This window comes from Parasteatoda tepidariorum, chromosome 1 (genome assembly GCF_982258835.1).
Source record: "Parasteatoda tepidariorum strain Cologne lab strain chromosome 1, Ptep-v5.0, whole genome shotgun sequence".
NCBI classification, from domain to species: domain Eukaryota; kingdom Metazoa; phylum Arthropoda; class Arachnida; order Araneae; family Theridiidae; genus Parasteatoda; species Parasteatoda tepidariorum.
Genome location: NC_141755.1, coordinates 4,829,692 through 4,853,636, shown reverse-complemented (window position 1 = coordinate 4,853,636; position 23,945 = coordinate 4,829,692). Strand labels below are relative to the sequence as shown.

Here is a 23,945-nt window from a genome sequence, read left to right as displayed (position 1 = left end):
ATAATTAAGATTTTACATGGAATCTTAGAGTGCGTCAAATGTTTCCAGGGACTGTATATGTATTTGGTCCTCCCCCCTCGTTATTAAAAATAAGCAAGTTGCTAACGTGAAATTTTTGCCAAAGAGTGTTCTCATTACAATTTGAAGTTAATTAAAATAATTAGTATTATTAACTTTAATTTAGATTAAAACTGTAATTACATCTTTGTTGAAATATGACTATCTTATTTTTCTTGTTATTATTTCTTCATTTATTTTCACATTTTACTCTGACCGAGACGTTGCTTGATTCGAATCAAGTAATTTTATATTCACAAGGTGCAAAAGAAGAAAAAAAAATGACTCAAGTAATGAGTTAGCACACTATGCTTAAATGATTTATCATTAAACGGTGTCCAATTAAATATTTATTAGTATAAATAGATGCATTCATTGTAAGATAATTAATATTTTAACTCAACTTTGGTTTTAGTTGAGAAATAAAAAGGATTGAATTTTTGCGATCTTATTTTTTACTCTATTATTAAGGGTGAAAAATATAACCAAACTGAAAAACTCTTGTGCTTATGTGATAGTTTATTAGTCTCCTTTTCTTTGCCATCTTTAACATTTTTCACGTTTTAGTCTGATAAATCATTAAAAATATTAATCTTTAAATTCTAATAATTTAATAAATACTTTATTTTTGTTTTGAATTATATATTAATATAGCGTATAAATATTAAATCAAAAACTTTTTTTAAATTAAAATTTTAAATTTTTTAAAAATGTGTTTAATAAGTTAATTTTAATAAATGTATTGAAACTATGCGTAGTAACCTAATAACTCTTAAATATTTGCTAAAATCAGAAATGAGAAGAATAAAATATTCAATTAATTGAACTTTTTTCCAGTAAAACAGCATGATAGATGTTTCATTAAGCCGAATTAATTATAATACAGTTTTGACCTAAATAAAAACAACACATTTGAATGCAAAAAAAGTATTCAAATCAAGATGTTGATTAATAATTTCTTCCAGATAAACTTCTGCTTTATTTTTAAAATGTGCTTTTTTATTTTCTTATTTGTTAAGTGAAGGAATGTTGTACTTGTTCTCCAACATTTAAAAATCATCCTAATCATTCACCTTAAAATTAATAATTTTTATCGCAGCGCTCTATAGAGGAGAGAATTTTATTTACACTCTCAATGGCCTTTTGTCTGGACGGAAGTTGAATGACGTCACTGCTTGAAAACACGAACTGAAACTTATCAAAAATATCGATCTTTCGCTCTATAAAAGTCTCAGTCGCCCTAGGGCATAACACAGATCACAGGTCTAGTGCCCGCTTGCGCGGGCAGGTACCTTGCCAAATTACATGATCTAGCTAGCTCTTCGTTAGTCGAAACTATTATTTCTGCGGAAAGTTTGGTAAATTAGCCTACTGAGTAAAAAATCAAATTTTCAAAAATTGATCACTACAAGTCAGGTAAATAATATTTAAATATACCTCTATATTTTTGTTGTTGAATACTTTACTGTTTAGGGGTCTTAAGAAAAGGAATACGTAAATATGTTTTTGATCTTCTTCCTCATCATTAAAAATAAGCAAGTTGCTCGCTTAAATTTTTTTTTTAAAATAGTGGTCTCATTACGAGTTGACGTAAATTAAAATAATTATTATTATTAACCTTCTTTTAGAATAAAACTGTCTTACATCTTTGTTAAAATATGGCAATCTTATTTTTCTTGTTATTATTTATTTATTTATTTTCCAATTATTATTTATTTATTTATTTTCCAATTATTATTTATTTATTTATTTGCTTGATTCGAATCAAGTAATTGTAAATTCAAAAGTTGCAAAAAATTAGCATTCAGGTGTCAAAAAAATATTTACTCAAGCTATGAGTTAGCACACTATGCCTAAATGATTTATCATTAAACGGTTTCCAATTAAATATTTATTTGTTTATTAATATAAATAGATGCATTCGTTGTATGTTGGTTAACTCAACTTTAGCTTTAGTTAATGAATAAAAAAGATTGAATTTTTGCGATCTGTTTTTTTTTTTTTTTAACTGATTAATAAGGGTGGTAAAAATAACCAAACTGAAAAATTCTTGTCTTCTCATATTTGCTTACGTGATAGTTTATTAGCAGGCCCGGACTGGCCAGTAGGCAGACCGGGCAAATGCCCGGTGGGCCGGTCTGGCCTGAGGGCCGGTTGGACCGATCTAGTAGCGAAATTTTTTTTTTATACATTGCATGAATTTCTAATAATATTGCGCAAATAATAATATTCAATAACATATATATGATATTTGTAGTAATAATAATGTTTTAATATACAGATCATGCGTGCCACCTATTTTTTTCGAGAATGGAGCAAATTTGAAGTATTAATCGATTTGAAATATTGAAGTATAAGTCGATTTGAAATAAAAAATCTAATAACTAAATCGATCCCAAGGAATTCAATAGTGATATTGTTAATTCCCAGAAGTAGCCGGAAGTACCGGAATTTAAACACAGTTTTGATTTTTTAAATGGAAACCTATATCTTATTTTGCATCATTGGAAAGGGTTTTCGAAAAAAAGTAACTTTTACTTGAATTTTTTTTTTATATCTCTTACTGTTCTCAAGATAATAGATACGAAAAAATTCTGATTAATTACTTCAATTTATCATTTTTATCGAAAATAATTCACTTAAATTGTCAAAATCGCTTCATTTCTTATAAAACATGGAAAGAAAAGCACAAATGTGTTTTAATGAAAGTAAAAGACATCATGACGGAAAAAATTTTTTTTAGTGAATATGTCATAATCTATTTAATATGTATTTTTTCTCTTCTATTATCTTGAAAATAGTAGGAGATATTAAAAAATATTTTAAGTAAAAGTTATTTCTTTTCAAAAACTCTCCAATGATGCCAAATAAGATATAGGTTTCTATTTAAAAAAGATATGAAATATCGTGTCTATGAAAGACTTCTCGCTGTTGTAGAGTGTAAATCTTCAACCGGACAGAATGTGTTTTCCTTAGTGGATTCAGTTTTAAAGTCTTGTAATATAGATATAACAAAGTGCATCGGTAATTCAACTGACGGGGCTGCAAATATGCAAGGTGAATATAAAGGATTTTCGTCATGGCTTTCCAAAGAGTCCCCTGGTCAAAATCATGTTTGGTGTTATGCACATGTCTTAAATTTAGTTTTAGGAGATACCACGAAGGCACTAATTGAAAGAGTATCGTTTTTCAGCCTACTAAATAGCGTAGCAATATTTTTTCGTGAATCATACCAACGCATGAACATCTAGGAACAAAGTAACGAGCACGGAAATAAAAAAGGGATCGCAACTATTGGAGAAACACGTTGGTGGTCCAAAGATTCTGCATTAAAGAAAAATTTTGGTTAATTTTCAAACTCAGATTCAACTACTAAGCCGTTATACGTCACATTGATTACAAGTTTAGAAACTACAAGGGGTGATCAAATGAAGAGGTACAAAACGACAGGGTGGGTACAAATGTAGACTTTATTCAAAATATTAACCATAGGCCTAAACACAACGATCGAACTGATGAATAAGCCGCAGGATTCCTTGTTCCCAAAATTCCTGTGGCCGTGACGAGAACCAAGCGTCCTTGAGTACGTCGTCCGAGTTGAAGCGTTACCCTTTCAGGTGTTTCATCAGTGGACCAAACACATGGAAATCGCAGGGCGACACGTCCGGACTGTAGGGAGGATGGTCCAACGTCTCCCACTTGAACTTGACCAGTTCCATGTGTGTGACTCTGGAGACGTGTCGACGAGCGTTATCATGGAGCAGAACCACACCCTCCGTGAGCAGTCTCGGTCTTTTGCTCTTCATGGACCTGCGTAGGTGTCGGAGTGTTCGGCTGTCAGAAATCGGATAACACCTCGCTGTTCCTCAATCGTCGAATTTTGCAACGCTAACGGCATCCTTTCCTCATACGGACTGCCGCATCATTTGGACGCCGCTTTTGATAAGAGCCTCTGCTCTCTCCTGTGCATGCTGGCTCCCGCGCATGCTCCGATTTCAGTCAGAGACTCCAATCGCATCCCGAGATGTCTCGCTACGTTCTCCCATGGCGGAATATGCAAATATTTAACTGTTACGATTTTACGTCGTTTCGTACCTTTTCACTTGATCACTCCTTGCATACAACAAAATTCAAATTTCAAACCAGATATCCGTGCAAAGGCAAAAATATTCTTAGAATCATTTTGCAAATATGAAACAGTAATCACCGCCAAAATATTCTCAAGAATATTTGAAATAACTACACCGCTCTTTGCAAACCTCTGGTTTAGACCTCTTAAAAGCTTTTGGAATGGTATCACATACGTGTTCAGAACTAAAAAAAATAGTGAGAGATTTTGAAGGCGTACAAAAAGTTACAGATGATTTCATTATTCGCGCAAATAAGGAACTTGAAGAAACTGAAATTCAAACAAAGTTTCCATAAAAAAGATTGAAGAAAAGAAAATTGATGCCGGGTGAGACAGCGTAGAATGAAACAGTTTTTGATGATGAAACCACTGCATTTAAGATAAACGTCCATAACATTATTTTCAGCACAGTTGTAGCGTCAATGGAACGTCGATTTCCGGCAAATGGAAAATTGTACGCCGATTTTTCCTATCTAGATCCGAAACGTTTCCCTGAAAAACGTCTTAACAAGCTTCAATCTGGCGAACTAAATGAGTTAAGCAAACACTTGCTAAAATTTGACGAAACAGCTATAGGTGAAAATTTGCGGATTGAACTAAGAAATTTAGCTTTACGTTGGGAAAAACTGAAAAATTCAGACTTAGAAGATTATAAAATAATCACAGAAGATCATTCAAATGAAGATAATAACGACTTTACTTTAGAAACAAAAGAAGAAGTAACTCTAAAATGTGAGACACGCAGTGCTTGCAAAAATTGTGTTATTTGTTGCTACAAGATGTTAAACAGATTCAATTTATTGACCAATTCTTATAATTTAATTAGTCTAGCATTAAAATTTTTACTAACATTGTCAAAAAGTCAGGTGGCTTGTGAAAGATCATTCTCCACATTAAAAGTAATTAAAAATCGAATGAGGAGTACTTTATCTTCGAATAATTTGAATGCTCTCATGGTAATGGCAATAGAAAAAGATCTATTAATGAAATTAGATAGCGACGACATAATCGATAAAGTGGCAGAAAATAGTGAGCCTCTTCAAAAGTTAAATTAAATTTTAATTTAATGACTTTTGAAGAACCATTAAATATATTTTTAAAAAAATGTTTATGTAAATCATTCATGTATGTGTAGTATAATAAATATTTTTATTTACTCTTCATCTTTCACCTTCTTTTTGATTTTATCAACCTATGTTTCCTCATAAGAATCATGTATTTTAAACTGAAATATATTTTATAAGGGATTATTCAGCAATTTTTATCTACTTTCTTACTTCGATAAAGTAACTTACGTTCATGAGAATTTCTAAGTAAAAAATGCCTAAAAATGATACATTAGGAGCCGCGTGAGCGAATGTGAAGTAGAGGGCCGATATCTCTGAAATGCCCGGGCCGATTTTAGATCCCAGTCCGGGCCTGTTTATTAGTCACCTTTTGTTTACCATCTTTAACGTTTTTTACGTTTTAGTCAGATAAATCATTGGAAATGTTATATCTTTAAATTCTAATAATTTAACAAATACTTTATTTTTGTTTTGCTTTATCTATTAATATAATGTATAACTATAAAAATTAAAAACTTTATTTTAAATTAAAATTATTTTTTTTAAAAAAGAAATGCGTTTCATATGTGTATAAATGTATTGAAATTATGCATAGCAATCAAATAACTTTTATGTATTTGCTAATTTTTCTGAAATATGAAAAATGAGAGGATTAAAATGTATATACAGTACAGAACCCGTTATCCGGAAATCAGAAAACCGGAAAACCAAAAAACCGGAACGAAATTCGATAAATTTTCCCACCATTATAAAAAAAAAATTTTTTTTTTCCTTATAAAATTTTAGGATTTTTCGTTCTTTTTTGAAAGATGTTTACTTTACCATCATTTTGGAAATAATCATTAGTGTATTGCTCCATCGTTTTTTCTTCTTTTTAAGATTATTTCCAAAAAAAATTTTTTTTTAGTTGTGTTTAACAATAAAAAAACGGCTTTTTGTAGCGATTCAGAAAACCGGAAAAATCAGTTATCCGGAATAGCGATGTTTCGGATAATCGGTTCCTTACTGTACTATAATTGAACGACGTTTTTCCAGTAAAACAACATGATAGAAATTTTATTAAACCGAATTAAATGTAAAAACAGTTTTGGTGTAAATTGAAATAACAGATTTTAATGCAGAAAAATATCAAGATATTACTTAATAATTTTTGCTTTCGCTTTAAAATTCGTTTTTTTTTTAAAATTTTCTTTTTTGTTAAATGAAGGAAAGTTGGAACTTGTTCTTCGACATTTAAAAATCATTCGAATCATTCAACTTAAAATTATATCATACTATTGACTGTAATTATTTACAACACCAATTTTAATTGCTTATTTTAATAAACAAAGCGTATTCTGTTAAATATATTTCCTAATTTGCCTTATACAGGAAAGAGGGCAAAGATACAGGCTGCCCCAGAAATGTTAACATGTACTTTAAGAACCAGTATAACTTCAATTTATTGGTATAAACGTGTAACGCACCATAAAGATGGTTGAGAAGTGCATAGAAACACATTTCCAGTTATTCTAGATACCAGAGGCACTTCAGGTTGACCACAGTCAAAAAAAAAAAATTAAAAAGTGATAACAAATGATTTGTGCGGTTGTCGTATTTTATAGGCTTTAATTTCACGCCATTATTATAAAGTCTGTTAGTTGTAACAGAAATATTTAATTTTTAATTTTTTTTTGCACGATTGCAATAGGTTAAAATAGTTTTTGCTTCCTCGAATTTTTCTACCTGTGTTATAAATTTTTTTGACTTGTGGCTAATATGCTTTTGCCCATTATGAATACCCTTTGTCTTTAAATTAGTTTTATCTCGCTTCATTTTATGTTAATTTTATTTTTTCTAATAATTATTATCCGAAACTGCGTTAAAACAGGCTCAGAAACTGAAACATCTGCTTAATCACCTAAATAATAAAATTACAATGAAACAATTTTTGAGCCGAGCAATTTGATGCCTATAAATGACGTGATCGTAGGTAAGTTTCAATCCCTCAGTGGACTGATCCCAAAGACCCGATTCAAAGTAGAATACCGAAGTGAAGCATCACTGCCTGCAGTCAGTAAGCGGATGGGTGAGCACTTTCATCAGCTTGCGTAGGGACCGAAGGCGTGTAATGGTCCTCGTCAAACTGTAAAGTGCTCCGTGCAGGTCGGTCGGGCTACCAAAGCGGGGGAGCCAGACCGTCGCCAATAGCTCATTGTGTAGCGACGTAAATGAAATACCTACCCACCTATGTTTCAGACAGATCGTTTAACTCGGAAAGTTAAGCTATATTTTCTTCTGGTATAGGCTTTCAATACATATTTAGAGGATCTTAAGTTCAAATCCCGTCAAAATAAAAGCACGTTTATTCTTTAAAGTAATTTCTTTGTGCCTTATTTCGTATTTTGCATACTGTCTGCAATAAATTAACTTATTAAGATTTTACTTCTGGGACTGCAACTTAACGAAAAAGAATAAATTCAATCATTAAAACTAAAGCTATTAAGCATTTCGTTTTGTATTTTGCATATTGGACAACTGTTATTATTATTTATATAATAGTATACAGTACAGTTATTTTAAACTAAGATTGTAATACTTATAACAGGGGTGGTCGGCCAACCTTTTGGGAAAGGATGCCTGTTTCGTAAGGAGCAAAAAAATAATATTTCGTGTCACTTTCAGCTTTTTTTTCCAGCATAATATATATAAAGTGAAAAATATTGTTCACAGCCTGAATCAGGCTGTGAACAATAATGCTGAAATCAGGTTGAAATCATGTAATCAGTGATGACATGATTTTTACGCAAATAGTACATTTTATTACATAAGTTTGAGTAGTGAGTATAAAAACAATTAAAAAAGATTCAGTTGTTAATTCATGTATAACATAAAATAGAATTGCTCGAAACGTATAATTATAAATAACTGTTCAACAGTCGGTAATCATTTACTGGGTCTAATCATTTATGTTAGCATCAGAGGTCTTTAAAAATTGCATAAAAATTAGGTGCATTTCATTTTATTTCGAACGATAGTATTATGCTAATAATAGAAAGCATTGGTTCACGATGTATGTTGACCCTCACCTACAACAACATTTGATAGCCAAATCGTATAAATTTTGAAAAATGACTAGTTGGTACCAATTCCCAAAATTCAAAACAGTTGGAGTGATGGTTTTCAAAGTGACTGAAGCCGACAATGTAACTTCTAAATAAATCTTAGCCTGTTATTGTTAAAACTCAGCCGTATCACGCTGTGGCATGGCACGCACCCCACGAATTGGCCATCCATGTGTTATAATTTCTTCAAAATGCGACTGAAATAAAAGTGAATTTATTTTTAAAGCATTTATCTTTTGATTCAAACATATCTGATTATATTTCTTCTTTTCTAGATCCATCTAACACGGAGAGATGTATATCTTGGAAACTCTGCGTACTTTGATAAGATGCATCCCTTTTTTCTACAGAAATACGCAATCCTGGGAATATTTTCACAAATTAAAATATTTCCACAGGTCTGATCCATCTTGGCATAATCTGACTAGCAATCTCATGTTCTTTCAATGGAACTACGTTCTTTTGATGCTAGTTGGAATTTGCTACAACTTGTTAGTTGATAAGTACTTATATCGCGCTCTTTATACTCTGGTGGCCATTTTTCTCTTCTGTGATGAACGAAAAGGTATATTACAGTTCTTCAGCTTCTTTTACGCTGTCCTGTTTTTCTTGGCGACCCTGTTTATTGCTGCAGCAGATTTAAAGCGACTCATGTCAACAACAGTTTGGGTTGCTGTTGCGATTTCTCTTCATGCTTACTTTTGCAACCGATTCCCAGGTCGTAAAAGTAGACGAGTACAGGGTGATATTTTGAGTTATTTTATAATAACTTGTCTTATGGTGTTTATTGTTCAGAGTTCTAAGGAATCACTAACATCAAAAAATGATTATGTTAATTCAACTTTTGTGAATTCGACTTCATCAATATGAATTAAAAAAGGAATTAATTTTGGGCATAAGCTTTCTTTTTATCTAATCCAGTTTGTATTCCCATAGTGTATTTTAAAATTTAAATTTTCTTTAGATTCTCTTTAAGAATATGATATTAAAAATATGTTATGCTACAAATGCTGTATCTTGTATTATAATAAAGTGATTGAAACGCCTGAATGATTCTGGTTTCCTTTTCTTCTTTTTTTTGATTCTTTTGAAAATCTGAAATCTTTTTACAGTTCATTTATGTAAACAGGTCTGCAAAATGCTTTTAAAAATGAGATTCATGATGGTTAAGCATTTTATTAAACAATCTCTCTATATTAAAAAATAAATGCCACTGTTGCTGTTCTGGATGTTTCATTTAATAAGTTTTGTTTTACTGCTCAAAAACTAGATTATAAGCTTGAAATTATTAATGTGTGTAGAAAAATGCACTGGGCGTACAATAGAATAAAAAAATAATGAGCATTCGATAATTATTAATTGTTAAACTTGAAAAAAAAATACCACGCAGGCCAAGAGTTTTGCCAAAGTGGTTATCAATTAGGTTTTTTCAAAGTTAAACGAGATCAATACTTTTACTTCAAAAGTGAAGTAAAATAATTTTTTGTTATTATTGTTATCAAAACAAAAACTTCAAAAAAAAAAAAAAAAAAAACAATTGAAGATAAATAAACTTTTACCTTTACTTATTATAGGATAATTCTTCGATATAGTTTTTTTTTCAAATCGAAATTAAAGTACTAAAATTAGAGATAAAAAAATGTTTATGCATATTTTAAATTCATCTGCATTTACTTAACATATTTTGAGCCAAAAATAATGAAATATTGAGAAGAAAATATGAAAAAAGTTGTTTGAAAATAAATTTATTTTCAAACAAGGTGAGATGGTCATCTTATACATCAAAGGAAAATGAGTTATCTTTGAAAATAAGTAAAAATAATCTAATTAATAAAAGTATAGATTTAATTAATCAATCTTTAAAAATTTTTACTAAATTTTTCAAAGCTTCGCGAACAAAATTAAAGTCGTTTACCTGGAGATTAGCTGGTACCTTTTCTGCACCAACATCACATAGAGAGAATATGATAGGATTGTAAAATGTCAGAGGTCCTTATTATCAGCATTATAAACTTATTTAAAGCAATTTTAATATAAGCAATATTATAAACTTATATAAAGCGAGGAAGCAATATTATTTAACAGATTACTATAGGGCATTAGCCGGAGATAAATCTTCGTATCCGAAGCACGCTTGGCAGAGCCTAACTCGGGTAGACTATATTTGAGGGTGCCCCTTGATTCTCGCCAAGATTCTCTTGATGATCGCGGTTGATCACCAAGCTGGGCGATGTTGGAACCCAATCGATTCTGATTGGTTTAGATTTTAGCGTTATTTTTAAATGTTAGTACATGTAATTTCAGAGGTCCGTTAGTTCTACGTTGGATACCGGCTGGTAAGGTTACTTTTGCTTCTGGTCAATAAGATCGAAGGTATGTGGGCAGTCATAAAAAGCCAGTCATCGCCAGTCCGGTACCACAGACGCCATTTTCGATTCGTATTTCGCCGAATTTATGTGGCGATGGAGGTACACAGATTCCATTCATGATAAATTTAGACAGTATCTAACTGCTATTAGAGAATTCGGTGCCTCTAAATCTGAGGATATTCAAGCTTAACGAAGAAGTGAGTTGTTTCTTTCCTTTTCTTTCTGTGCTTACTCCATTAATTTTTGTTTCGATTCAAAATGCATTTTATTGGGTTTATTAATTTTACTCATATCGAGTTCATTCTAATTTTATAAAGTTTTAGCTGATGTTTTGTTTTTATTTTATTTTATGACAGCCGTTGAACAGCCGACCCAATTTTTGGGTTTACGACTACTAATGTTCAACGCCGTAGCCTTGTAATTTTGAACCAATCCAGAAGACAAGGAAACTTCTGGTTCAGTGCCCCCAGAGGTATTGATTTGTTATGGGAACATGGAGGACTTTGAGATTCGACAGATTAACGTGCATCAGTCACCATTTACTACACGGGGAGTCTTCGACCGGTGGGGACCGAACCCACGAACTCTTGGACATGGGCCCGGCACCCCACCGACCAGGCTATCCCGGCCTAGTAGCGACAATTTAAAAGAAATTCTCCAATGTTTTATTGAAATATCATTATATTTTGGCAGCCATTCCTGTTACCACGGTGTTCCGGCCAAACAGGAATAGCGCCAAACATAAGTCGCCAATTTCGCCAAGGGGCACCCTCAAGTATGTTTTTACCTCTAACTCAAATCATTGTTGATCTCATAGGATGCCGGACGCTCCCTATATGGAGCTTCATCCCCCCCCCCCAGTAATTTAAATTTTAAGCTGAAAACAATTAAAACTAACGTAAAAAAACTTCAAAATATGGCTAACAAATTAAAACATGTAATATTAATAAGTTAATGCTGAGTAATCTTTCAAAAGCAAAAACCATTGCAAGTAATTGCCCAATTAACTTAAATGCTGTCAATTGACAAAATATTTTAGTTTCAATCAGACAAAAAGCAAATTATATAATAAAAACATGTGTAACTGAAATTCGACAAATTAAATTAAGCAATTTAATTTTTTTGTCATATTGAGTACTAATAAAAAAAAACAAATGTAAAATGCAAATGTACATTTTTCAATGATTTTTCTTTTCACATCATTTTGTGTACCAATGATTTGCACTTTTATGTATTATTTAAGAAATATCTCTAACAAATATGAACTATTAATTAATATTTCTGGCTGAATGATTTTTTGAAAGTAAGTAAAAAACAATTAAAAGTAAGGAAGAACAATGATAAAATTAAAAATTATTTGCAAAACCTGCTTATATACAACATTTTTTATCAATTTCTTTTCCATATTATTCGTTTTCATTTAAACGTCTTGACTCTTCAACGTTCCTTCGCCGCGCATTCCGCTGTCGCTTATTGATAGCACTACGATTATTTTCCCGTTAATTTTCTGCTGTTAAATTGGGTATAATGTAAAAAAACACAACTACTTCCACTTAGTAGGAACAACATTTACCATGACGCAATGCTAAATTCTATGCCACTATCCACATAAATCAAATATTAATCAAAAATCGAATATCAATTACTTTTCTTTATAATGCAATAAAATCTGGCGAGCAGCTATTTAAACGATCAAACACTTCGTTTGTTTATTTGTGGCTTGAAGTTAGGCTCGCAGAAAATGCCGTTCATGGGTTAAATTTAGTAGGAATAACACAACCTGTGACGTAGGCTATAGTATACCCAATTATCAAACTTCTCCCAATAATTGATCTAGAATTCCCTTGTCTTCTGCATAGGGTTAAAAATTATAAGGCTACTGAGTTGGACATTAGTGGCCGTAAACACAAAAAATTGGGTCGGCTGTTCAACGAGAGCTATAAAAAAATATAAAAAGTATTCCTTCCTAAATATAAGTTCCTTAGTTTTGAAATACGAACAAAAATTTAAAGAACTTAAATGTCAATATCATTAGGAGAGAAAAGTTTCAATGAAAAAAATATTTAATCACTACATTAATCAAAATCGTGTCGCTAAAATGAAGTCAGATCAATCATTTATCCTTTATTGAAAGGGGAAAAAAAGCATTTAATAGAAAATTGAAATATTAAAAAAGCTTCAAAGTAATTCCACGAAAATTGATTTCATAGAATTTAAATTAAAATAATACCGATAGATAAAAACATTGCATCTTTCCACGAAAGCACATAGCTTCAAAGTAATATCTATAATCCTTGACGATTTTGGTGGAGGCCAGCAATCTAAGGACCATGTCTAAGTTGAAAGTTTTAAAATTATTGATTCGCGATCGCAACGCTCGAGTACGCCCTCTATCGGGAGCCTGTAAATATCAGACATTAATTTATCACGTTTTCATTTAGTTCCAACAAAATCATCGGCTATGACGGACGCCATTTTCTTAGCAGCAAATCAAAATTTCCCTAAGGAGCAGCTGAAGAACTTGAAAAAACTAACCAGAACATGCCAAACATTGAAGCAGAACACGCCAAGCATTTGAAGAACAATTTCTCAATAATTTTTACCTTTCTATTAGCAACAACATAACTTACAATTTCATGATCACTTGCTGTTACAGATGTGTATATTACGGTAAAATAATTTTTTCTGTCTTCAATTCATTACAAATTAAAATGAAGTCAACATTGCTTTCGTCATTCCAATAAAGAAATGTGAATTCAGAACGTCAAGAACTGCAATAGTTATAGAATTCTTCTTTGTTATAGAACAGTATATATTTCTGTATCTATATAATTCGGAAAACAACAATAAAGAATCAACCAAATTACTTGAAATAGTGTCATATGACACTATTTCAAGTAACTATTTCAAGTATGACATTATTTCAAGTAATCAGCACATATATATGTGCTGATGATTAATAAATTTTTTAATCGTTTTCTTGGTAAGTATTTTTTAGTTTTGAAAGAATAGATAATTTCAACTAAAATTCAGCTGTTCTGTTTTTAAGCTACATATTCAAATTCATATCGAGATCTTACAATTATAAAATTTTGATGTGTGGTATGTTATCTAAAAGTAATAAAGGGATAATCTATGCACATATTATTTGAAAATAAAACTTTCAAACGAAGAACATTTCATTTGGAACTCTACGGATTTATAAAGAAGGTAAGTGTTATGATTTTTATAATAAAAAATTAGCTTGCAAAACTTTTTTTTCTTATTTGATGATAGTTCTCTACAGAATGGTTTCTTACGTCTGATTAAGAACTATAAGAATAATAAGAAAAGAAACTATATGGAAGTTTTTATTTCAATGTAAAGAATTCTTAAAATCGTTTTTTATCCTAAGAATTCTTTATTTTCTGTTTTATAGTTTATAATTTTTTGATAAAAATTGTTGTCAAAATACTTTTTTTGAAAACATAAATGGTATAACATTATGTGTTTATGTATACTTCTTGCATATTCTAATGTTTCAAGTAATATGATTCAGAAAAGTATGAATAAAAATTCGGTACTTTTTCGCCACAGCAGCTACAGATTTGGCTGTTTTTAAGTGCCGCCAATCAACACCTAAAATTTTTGTGACAAATCATAAAACGAAATACTTTATTTAAAATCAAAGTAGTTTATCGGATTTCGGTGGACAATGGGCAAAATATTTCTCTCCAGAAAAAATAAAATTGCATCTTGTTCTATTTTTGGCAAATCCCAAAGATGCATTTTCATAGCACTAAAAATGGTAACAAAAATCGAAGAACAAATCATTTTGGAATTCTTTTGATTTATAAAGCAGGTAAGTGTTAATTTTTATAAAATAAAAAATTTCACATTTAAGTAGTTTTTTTTTTCTTGATGATAGTTTTCTATAGAATGGTTTTCTACGTCCGATTATGAATCAAAAAAGAAAAAACATGAAAGTTGTTTATTTTAATATAAGGAATTTTCAGAAATGTTTTTTTTTTGTATCGTAAGCATTCTTTACTTTACGTTTTTCAGTTTCTAAATAATGATTTTTATTAAAACTTAAAATTTTTTGATAAAATTACTTGTCAAAAAACTTTATTTACAAAATTAAATTACATAAAATTATGAAGTTTATGTATAGGGGAGAGTGGGGTCAATTGTAACAGGGTACGATTGTAACAGAGCAAATATTTCGAGTGTCGGGTTCTAGATTTGGTTCCTAGGTGGCGAACAAGGTGTATTTAATAAATCTACATATACACCCCTGCTGACAACTATTTTTATGTACTTTTGAAAGAGTTACATCACAAAAGATATTTTCACGCTACGTAAGTACTTTTTTTGGTATTAGAATATTATATTGTAACAAAGTAATTTTGTTTAAACAAATAAAAATTATTAACTGAATATGTAAGTGGACACCTTAATTAACATTTTGAAAAAAAAAGGTTAGTTTTGTTAATTAACTAGCATTGTTTTTAACAAATGAAGCTGAAATGGCGTCTTGGGGACAATTGTAACAATAAGTAAAGGGACGATTGTAACAGCTGAAAATAAATAATTTTATGTTTATAAACCATTACTTAACTCTTTAAGAACCACCAATAGTTTCCTATATCATTTATATTATGTTGCATGTGCATTATTTCAGTCACCTTTCACAGCATGAATTAAAATTTTTAACCCCTTAAAGTTTAACCCTTTAGGTCTCTGCTCTTCTGCTCATCATTATTTTGACTCCTAAAATATCATTACTATTTTGATCAATAAAAAAATATATCAGAACTATGATAATATGTATAATTAACCATGTTTTAGTTGAATTTATGAACTGTTACAATTGACCCCGTAAGTGGGGACAATTGTAACAAGAGCACGACTGTCAAAAATTGTTAATAACTGATATTACAACATTTAAAATAAGGTATTTATTTTTCTTTTCTTGTAGAGGATAGTCTACTTTACTCGTCTGTCAATTAATACTAATAATATATTGGATTTCTCGTTAGTTAAAAATAGTTAAGTAAAAAATGTTACAATTGACCCCACTCTCCCCTACTTTTTGCTTATTTTAATTTTTGAAGTAATATGATTCTTAAAACTATGGAATGTGAAGTTTAAATAGGCCTTTCAGGTTATATCATTAAATTTAGTAAAACTATTTCTCAGGCATTAGGTTTTAACTCTAATAAGAAGATACATATTTTTTTCTGTTTATTTACAAATATTTTTCAGATGTGTTTTGGATGTTCCTTCTTTAAAAAAAAAAAGAGATACCATCTTGTTTTCGGTTGTATAAGAAAGGATATCAAACATTTTTCTTTTTTAAATTGAATAAGCCACATTAAAGAAGGAACGTTACAATGCTACACGCTACAGTAAAGACGTCTCCAGAGTAACTGAATGACGCATATAGAAATCATATAGAAATCGCAGGTATGCGTCTCATACAACAACGCCCCCCATAGTTCGTTGCGGTCGCGAATCTTATCAAACGTTATTCGAGATGTTTCCATTTTTATTTTGCGCTTTGCATAGTTAATGTTTACACTTTTGTAAGTAAAAGTCATTACTAATGATCTTGGAGACTAGAAAATATGTTGAACGTCGTTATCACTGAAAATCGAAAACTGAAACTTAATGTTGTTTTTCTCTATCAAGATGCTAGTCAGTCCAAAAGTCAAACCTCAGTTTATATAGCAAATAAAAATAGCGGTCAAATCAATGCTTTTTCGCTTAAGATAAGATAAATAGTTATGATTTATTACGAAATTCATTTGTTCTAAGACATTGTTTAGTTTGGGATAGTTACATATACGTCGACGATTCCCCATAAAACAGGTAATAAGATTTTTTTTTTCAAAATTAATTTTTAGATTGGTGCAAAAGTAAAGTTGGTTACTTTTTGAAATGCCATAGATTATGTTAAGGCACTGTTTAAACATGTTTCTCTCCATTTTTGCCTATAATGTTTTCAAAATATTTGAAACTCAAATTTATAAAATTAAAAATCAAGTGGTAAAGTGTTACATTTGTTAATAGATTTTCATGAACTATTCATTTTGAAGAAGAAGCATTTCTGTAAAAAGGGAAAAGTTGGCATTTATATATTTATTACACTGTAAAATAAACTGGATCAAATTAAGGTATGAAATATCGGCTCTTTGGATGCATCATCCGTAAAATTCATTTTATCGTAGAATCCATTTTTACTGTAAAATATCATACCGTAATTCTTACAGTAATATTTATTTAGAATGATTCAATGATTTTCAGATTTCTCACACATACTTGGAATAGTTATAGATTTTGGTGTATTTTACATATAATAATATTTAAAATAAATTGTGTATGTATGTATCTGGTTGCGTGTAACAACACGAAAGGGCATGAAATTATATTACCTAATTAAAAAAAGGGCAGATAACGATGAAAAAACGCCGCAACGCATTTTCTCTGCTTCATGATTGTTTTACTCTATTGCTTTTAAACGTAAATTAATTTTTTTTGATAGTTTTAAAATGTCGATAACTATCCACATTTGTCCGCGATGTTTTTTATTTAATTCAAGCGAAAAGAAGGTAGAATTTATCAACCTCTTTTTGTTTTTAAATGAAAGTTTTTTTTCCAGTCATTTTTGTAGACGGTGATAAATACATTTCTGTTGTCTTAAAGGTCTGGTTTCTTAGGACAAGCGCCTTATCTGGGCGTCAGCGGGACGTCAACGTCACGCTGACGCCAACAAAATACTGGTTTGTTAGCACAAGGCCTGGTTTCTTAGAACTAGCGCCTTATCTGGGCGTCAGCGGAAAGTTGACGTAGATCTGACGCCAAAAAAATACTTTTTTGTTAGCTCAGCATGAGCAGTCGGTTCAACGCAGACATTATCTCTCATTGCGCATGCGTTAATAACGTAAACAAATATTTATTTTGAATTTGTATTGATTTTGTTGTTGTCGACCAGTGTTTTAGAGAACAAATAATGACTTTGCCCAAGAAAAAACACATTATAGCTGAGCTAAATGAAGAGTGCTATGTTTAATGAAGAACCTATGTTTAATGTCAAAATCAAAATCTTGGCTGATTTCAATGTGCTGTTGGATGTTGTCCGCCATTGCTTCTGTGGTTAACGTCACGTTGTAATCCAAGTGCAGTTGAGTTGGACGGCAATTGTAGTTCAAGATGAGCGTTCGATGACGTATACTATCAAACTCACAAATGGACCAATCAGAGGTTAACGCTGATTTCCAGCTGACGGCGTCCTGTCCTAAGAAACCAGGCCTTTAGAACTAGCGCCTTATCTGGGCGTCAGCGGAAAGTTGACGTAGAGCTGACGCCATAAAAATACTTTTTTGTTAGCTCAGCGTGAGCAGTCGGCCCAACGCAGACATTTTCTCTCATTGCGCATGCGTTAATAACGTAAACAAATATTTATTTTGAATTTGTATTGATTTTGTTATTGTCGACCAGTGTTTTAGAGAACAAATAATGACTTTGTCCAAGAAAAAACACATTGCAGCTGAGCTAAATGAAGAGTGCTATGTTTAATGAAGAAGCTATGTTTAATGTCAAAATCAAAATCTTGGCTGATTTCAATGCGCTGTTGGATGTTGTCCGCCATTGCTTCTGTGGTTAACGTCACGTTGTAATCCAACTGCAGTTGAGTTGGACGGCAATTGTAGTTCAAGATGAGCGTTCGATGACGTATACTTATCAAACTCACAAATGGACCAATCAGAGGTTAACGCTGATTTCCAGCTGACGGCGTCCTGTCCTAAGAAACCAAGCCTTAAGAAATAAATATTTTAGGTATCTTTCTCCTTTTGCTTAGTAATCTAATATTACGGTTGAGATTAAAATGTATGTCTTTAGCTGTAGCTAAGTCTTTCTTAAAGTGTCACGAGCGAAGTCAAAATGTGGAGTTATGCGTAGCTATTTACACTTAAAATATTAAATCTTTGAACAATGCTACAAAAAAAAGAGTAAATTTGGAACCACGAAGCAATGAGTTTGTAAAAGCGAAGGTTAAGAGCGAGATTCAAACACGTTTTCTCTATCCTTTCAAATTTGCACATGAACCATCAATGTCATGGATATAGAGAGTATTGATACCTAATTCAGCAAGAACCAACGTAGAACTATGAGTGGCATTAGAGCAATCTACGTGGTGAAAAGAATCCGGAGAAAATTACCGTACTCCATGGTAAAGACATTTCTGTTAAAAAAAACTGTTAAAAATTAAAACTGTTCTTTTGTAAAAAATTAAAATATAGGGTATTCAAACCACTCATTTGGTAACTTTTCCGTTCATATGGAAACGGTTTACTGAAAATTCTGCTCTTCAAAATTATAGTTCTAATTACCATACATTAAATTACAAATACGAAACTTAAAAATAAACTTAACCAAATAAATGGTTTTTGTGCCATTATCTAAGATATGATAAAATTTCCTAATTTTATTGTTAATTTTACCAAAATCATTACCAAAGCGTTGCGGCAAAAATTACCGTGATTTTTTGCGTTCCCATATTAGAGTCAGAAACTCGTTAAATTTTACCATATTCGAGAAGTTTAGACCTTACTTTTTTTTTCTTAATGTAGGGGAATGGGATTCTAAAGGCTAACACTCTTTCCATCCTTAATGGATGGAAAACTGAAATTAGAAGATGATGTTAATGTGAGAGAAAACTCACTGCGTTGGTACACAGGTGCTCACAGATGTTGGTACAACGCTACTGTTTAGCTGGTAGTGCTCGAAAGTTGTACGGCATCATTGAATCAAGTCTCGGATTTAACCTTTTGCTTACGGCTGATACGACGATAGGCTTCACCATGCTTAGCGTAGTAACAAAGGGTTAATGGTGCTGTATTATATTGGAGTGCAATCAACTAAATAGTAACATGGTTATGCATGGAGTTGATTCAGAGACTTGATTTGAAAAGAATCATGAAACAGTGAGTTTGTGTACGCGGTTAAAAATTTCGGGTCACGTTGCACCAAAAATTGGTATTCATCTGTTGGCTGCATAAAATGGAGCTCGATTTTACCATATTTTGGTATTTTCCCTACAAATATCAGTAATAAATTCCAAGAAAAGTAGGTGTTTTGAAGAAACGAGAGACTTATTTTCATTCTTTCTTTTATTAAAAAATAAAAAAGGAAAGAAACTTTCTCTCTTTTATTCAGAGGAAGGTGGCACCCTTAATAGGTATTTTTAAAGCTCCCAAATTCAGGCCAAGGTTGCTATTTACCGTAAATAGGTTATTTTGTGACATATTTTTACCGGTTTTATTCTAGCAACTAAATTTAAAAAGGCGACATAAAAGAAATGAACTTTAATTAGTGTAAATAAAGCATTTACTTACCTAAATAAGTTGATAATTGAAGCAAAATGCATGAGTCGCCCCGATACACCGAGACTGAGTTGTAGAGAAAACATGGCGTCGTAAACAAATATCGTTCATTCTTTTTTATACACTCACCGTCAAAGCTTTATGTTTTTTACTAAATTTTGGATCAGTCAGTTGCACGATGGAAGTAATGCTCGATCATGCTTCACAATTTATGGTGTAACTAAAATAACTTTCACTGAACCAAAGTTTGGGATCATGAGAAACTTAGCTCCAAATATTGGTTTAAGATATACCGAGCTTTCTTACAGTGTAGGTACAGGACCGTGCCGAAACGCGTAACATGTAAGTGGGGGATCAACTAATGTTAAATCATAAAATTGGAGACTTCTCAGGCAGTGAAAAAGTCAATCGCAAGATGATTTCGATATTATCGCTACACTGTTAAAACTTTCGAGTCACGTTGGACCAAAAATTAGTATTCATTTGCTGGCTACATAAAATGGGGCTCCATTTTACCTTATTTTGGTATTTTTACTAGCTCCAAATATCAGTTGAAGATTGCACCAAAAGTAGGAGTTTTGAAGAAACAAAACACCTATCTTCATTCATTCTTTTTTTTTCTTTCATAAAAACAGAGGAAGGTTGCACCATTGTTAGGTACAGGGTGCGTAGCGTTTTTAAAAAGTGCTTAGAGGTGCTTATTTTCAATTTTCGTTTTTTAAAAGACCTAAAAGTTGCTTTTTACATTGGGTGTTTTTTAAAAGTGCTTAATTTTCCCTTTTTCAAAATGAGATTTTTCCTTTACCATGTTGATTTTCGCTACGAATTATGCAAAAAGACAGTTCACATTGTTCTATTCAACGTTTTCTCAATTAATTTAACCCAATTCTATTTCAGCGCATTGTCAGTCCGTAGCGTATGAAAATGCCATTCGTTTTACATGATGCAAAACTTCCTGGTTTTTGACTATTTTTTCTTGGCATGACGATTAAAACAAGATAATACCGTCAATTGTCGAAAACTTTCCAACCATGCCTAGTTATGATATTTTTTTAAAGTGCTTAAAAATATTTTTTTAGTGCTTGAAAATTGCTCAAAAGGTGCTTATTTTTTGTTGAATATTTCGGCTACGTACCCTGAGGTATTTTTGACTTGTTAAAATGCAGGCCTAGGTAGCTATTTATCGTAAGAAGTTATTTTATGACATATCTTTAACCATTTTATACCTCCATCCAAATTTAAAAAGGCAGCATAAAAGAAATGAAATTTAATTCATGCAAATAAGTCATTTACCTACCTAAATAAGTAGAGACTTAAAACCACATGCATTAGACGTTCCGATACACCAAGATCGAGTTGTAAGGAAAACATGGCGTCTTAAAGAAATATCGTTTAGTTTACAGTCACAGTTTTGTGTCTTTTACCAAATTTTAAAGTATTTCTCGATCATACTTCACAATTTATGGTGCAACTGAAATAAAATGATCTTTCATTTAACTAAACTTTGGTATAATGAGAAACTTTGCACCAAATACTGGTAAAAGATTTACCGAGTTTTTTTTTTTTTTTTTTTTGCAGTGTACAATAATAAGTAGACCGACCCGTACTGTTACCTTAATATGATTTTGTTCTGGGTTTGTTTGATGAATCACTGATCTATGTTTTTTCTTAAAAGGTAAATGATTGACTCTCCTTTTACTTGATTTTTGCAGATAACCAAAACAGCAAGATAAATGATTATCACGATAAGATTGGTGAGTTTTACGGTTTTGTTTTACAGACTAATAAGATTTCTCGTCACAAATGCACAATCCTGGAAATTCTTCTTCAGCGCCAACAGAACAAATTTATCGCCAAGAAATCTCAGCAGAAATCTGAAAGTCTTCAAGTTCAATTACGCTGCTTTGTTTTTGTCATCGATTGGCTACAACTTCGTAACGGATGATTATTTGTGGCTTCTTACATTTCCTGCGATGGGAATTTTTTCCCTTTATGACAAGCGACAAGGGATTTCTCAGTTTTTCAGCTTACTTCACGCTACATACTTTGTATTAGTAATAATTGTATTACGTGTTGCAGATTTACAACAACTGACGCTGGCAGTATTCTTGTCGGTCATTCTAATTCTTTTGCACGCTCTTCAGGGCAAGCGATTCTTGAATCACCCTCGACAAACGAGATACAATCGTAGGAATTCGAGAAATTTATGTTATATTATGCCAAGAGGTTATAGATACAGAGACGATGAATCCAAGAGTTGTGAGATTTTGATTCTTTTGATGATTTTTATCCTTTTTTGTCATATTTTTAAAACGAATCATGAGCTGCCAAAACATGATTTTTTCAATTCAACTTTAATCAATTCGACATCATATTATTGTAACAGTTCAGTGATGTGCTGTAAAAACTCATATGAGTATACAACAGTCTTTTAAATGTCAATTCGATGTCCATCAATTGTAATTGTTGTAAAAACTCGGACACATATAAGCAGTCCAACGAATCTTTAAAAAAAAAATGGATCATTTCTGATAATTATTTTACATGTTTTGAAAAGAAAATAGTTAATAAAATGTCTAAAACTGCAGATTGTATGGAGAATAATGCAAGAATTCTGTCATGTAAGAAAAACTTCTAAGTATACTTATTATTTTCTAGTGCCATTTTTTTTGAAATTGTATTGTCTATTGTTTATTTATGCGTGAAAATTGTATGTACGAGTATATGAACTTTTGTGTTGCGGTTTTTAAATAAAATGTAACCTCCTAAATCAATTTGGATGGTGCCTTTCACCTTCAATACACACATGCACTTTTTAATTTAGAACAGATTTTTGACCATCAAGGTTTTTTTTTCTTTTTTTTGTATAAAAAACAACATACAACAACCATTTCATAATTGAGTGCAAAGATTGTTCGATTCGCTTAGAAAAATTTAGAGATATCGTGAAATAATGGAAAAAGTAAAAACTTTGGAATTGGAAACCAACTTTAGGAACCAAACTTTCAACAGAGTCAGTGTAAAAGGAACTAAAATAATATCGTTCTTGCTTAGGCAGAAAATTCAGTTTCTCCCCATTTAGGCTGCCTCTTCCTTTTCGAAAAATTTAAAAAAGCGGTTAAGGCTCCCCTCGGTTTAAGCAAAACGGATTCTCATATTCAGACAGATCCAAAATTTCTAAAACAATTTTTGAGTTTGTGTTAAATTTCTTTTTTTAATTAATTTGTTTATTTAAACGTAGTAAGCTACCCAGATAAACTAAGTGCAGGGCTCGAAATGAACGGTCATCCGTTAGTCTGAGTAAACTAGAATTTTACAAGTACCACCAGAAAATTATCATCAATGGTTCCCCACACCAGCAATCAATGTAAAGGAGGAATAATATATATATATATATATATATATATATATATATATATATATATATATATATATATATATATATATATATATATATATATATATATATATATATATATATATATATATATATATATATATATATATATATATATATATATATATATATATATATATATATTTTCTTCTTTTTTTTGAATTTTCGGATTTACGTTTTAGTTTGTGTTTTTGTTTCAAAATATCATATTTCATTATAATTGGGCGCGGTACCAGTATATGCTAGCTTTAGTAGGATACCAGCTAATGAAACAACAGTTCAGGTATTATACCGGAGTCAGTATCCTGATAGCTTGTGAAACACCAGATCCGGTATAATAGATGATTTTGTATCATACCAAAGCCAATATGATGCCGGCTGATAGAACACCGGTTCCGGTATTATACTGGCTCCTGTATCATTCTGGGACGAGTTTGGCACCGGCTTATGAAAC

At 31.3% G+C, this 23,945-nt stretch overlaps 2 long non-coding RNA genes across 2 annotated transcripts; both read left to right on the top strand.

The window, feature by feature from the left end:
- The first annotated feature begins 1,291 nt into the window (after nucleotides 1-1,291).
- LOC107451992 (uncharacterized) lies at nucleotides 1,292-9,407 on the top strand. Its single transcript, XR_011636666.2, has 2 exons — nucleotides 1,292-1,473; nucleotides 8,633-9,407. It is a non-coding gene; the product is annotated as an uncharacterized LOC107451992 (long non-coding RNA).
- Nucleotides 9,408-16,429: 7,022 nt separating this feature from the next.
- Nucleotides 16,430-22,868, top strand: LOC147816259 (uncharacterized). The gene is made up of 2 exons (XR_015432333.1): nucleotides 16,430-16,579; nucleotides 21,807-22,868. It is a non-coding gene; the product is annotated as an uncharacterized LOC147816259 (long non-coding RNA).
- Nucleotides 22,869-23,945: the final 1,077 nt, after the last annotated feature.